This window comes from Oncorhynchus masou, unplaced genomic scaffold (genome assembly GCF_036934945.1).
Source record: "Oncorhynchus masou masou isolate Uvic2021 unplaced genomic scaffold, UVic_Omas_1.1 unplaced_scaffold_1569, whole genome shotgun sequence".
Classification (NCBI taxonomy): Eukaryota; Metazoa; Chordata; class Actinopteri; order Salmoniformes; family Salmonidae; genus Oncorhynchus; species Oncorhynchus masou.
Genome location: NW_027005752.1, coordinates 133,034 through 135,303, shown reverse-complemented (window position 1 = coordinate 135,303; position 2,270 = coordinate 133,034). Strand labels below are relative to the sequence as shown.

At 40.4% G+C, this 2,270-nt stretch overlaps 1 pseudogene; it reads left to right on the top strand.

Moving 5' to 3' along the window:
• Nucleotides 1–268: 268 nt before the first annotated feature.
• Nucleotides 269–1,888, top strand: LOC135531272 (UDP-glucuronosyltransferase 2C1-like; annotated as a pseudogene).
• The last annotated feature ends 382 nt before the right edge of the window (nucleotides 1,889–2,270 follow it).

Genomic DNA, 2,270 nt, shown 5'->3' with positions numbered 1-2,270 from the left:
ATATAGTTAGGCGTCACAATCAAGCCTGTTTTAATTTTTCTCATGTAAAACAAAATTATTTCTCTCTTAGAGTCAAAGATTATACTATATTACGTAATCAACCTTTTGACATAACTTGTCTAAACTGTAAAGTAGGCCAATCAATATTGTGGACAGTGTAGGGACTTATTTGTAGCCTAAAGAAAAAAAACGTAGGCCTGTTTTAATTATTCTTATGTCAAAACATAGTTTTATTAGATTTATTTGACCTTATTTTTGTATATTTCAGGTAAAATTGATGCATGCTTATGTGAAGCAGCTAGTGAAGATGTGTCTCCCTGGTATCTTCATTGTTACCCTGTTGACCCTCTCTATTCCTGCTGTCCATGGTGGGAAAGTCCTGGTGTTTCCTCAAGATGGCAGCCACTGGGTCAACATGAAGGTCATTATTGAAGCGCTGCATTCAAGAGGTCACAGTGTGTCAGTAGTACGGCCATCAGACAGCTGGTACATCAAGGAAACCTCCCCTCACTACAGTTCAATCACAATTGATATTCCAGGTGGAGCTGATGAGGGATTCTTTCGCTCATTTGTGTCAAGACTAATACAGATAAAGAGAGAGGGAAACTCTGCTTGGACTCGTTTTAGTTTGGACATGGAGTTGAAGGACGGGTTATTTAAAGTTCACCGCAAAGTGTGTGAGATGATAATCAAAATGTTAGAGAATAAACAGTTGATGCAGTCTATTAGAGAAACCAAGTATGACTTAGTTCTGACAGACCCATTTAATGGGGGAGGCATTGTGCTGGCGCACTATTTAAATGTGCCACTTGTTTTCAATGTTAGATGGACTATAGGTGGTGAGGGTCATTTTGTTATTGCTCCCTCTCCGCTATCTTATGTTCCATTTCCTGTTGCAGAGTTAACAGACAAGATGAGTTTTTTTGAGCGTGTCCGTAACTTCCTTGTTTATGTCATCAGGCAGTGTATGTACAGACAGGCAATTAGACCTCATTATTCCGCTTTGGTTAGTCGTTACTTTGGTCCTGAGGTCGACTACTTCTCATTGTTTCAAGCTGCTGATTTATGGCTCATGAGAGTTGACTTTGTGTTTGAGTTCCCTCGTCCCACCATGCCTAACATTATCTATATTGGAGGGTTCCAATGTAAACCTGCCAAGCCTCTTCCCCAAGAACTAGAGGAGTTTGTTCAGAGTTCTGGGGTGCATGGAGTCATTATCATGTCTTTGGGGACTTTAATTGGGCAGCTTCCACATGATATAGCTGATGAGATAGCTGTTGCTTTTGCCCAACTGCCTCAGAAGGTCATCTGGAGGTATAAAGGAGACAGGCCAGCTACTCTGGGTAACAACACCTTACTAGTTGACTGGATGCCTCAGAATGATCTTTTAGGACACCCTAAGACAAGGCTGTTTGTAGCTCACGGAGGAACAAATGGGATTTTCGAGGCTATCTACCACGGTGTTCCAATAGTAGGCCTTCCTCTGGTGTTTGACCAAACTGACAATCTTTCTAGAATGAAAGTGAAGGGTGTAGCAAAGGTTGTGGATTTAGCAACATTAGATAGAAACATCTTCTCCCAGGCCTTACAGGAAGTTCTGGATGAGCCATCCTACAGGACGAACATGCAGAGACTCTCCAGGCTACACAGGGACGTGCCAATGGAGCCCCTGGACACTGCCCTCTTCTGGATTGAGTTTGTCATGAGACACAAAGGTGCTGCTCACCTGCGTACAGAGTCCTACAGAATGCCCTGATACTCGTACCACTCTGTAGATGTAATGGTCTTTTTACTGACTGTTGTGTTATTTACTCTGCTGGCTTTCATTGGCATTATCAGATGTTTCTGTTGCAGGTCATGTTTGAAAATTAAAATGAAAGAGGAATGATTATGGCTTTCATCTGTACACAGTGTGGTACAACAATATGTTTTTACTTGTCTCACTCATTATACTTTTTGTTCACATGACAAATATATGTGGCATTGATGTAGACATACAGTATTGTTGACAGATGTTTTATCTATTTGCTTTTGAAGATTTTGCTAAACTTACAACTGTACTTTAACTGTTCAGCCCATTTAATCAAAGGTTTGAATAGGAAAGTCCAAATGTGTACTTTAAAAATGAATGCTGTTATAGTTGTGTGTGGCTGCTTTCTTTGTGTGTCACAGTTAAACTGATGTAAATGTTGATTCTCCAGAAGACCGTTAAGGAGCTCTGTTTTTTAATAAAGATATCATGCAGCTTAGATGTTTTCCAAAAACACTTT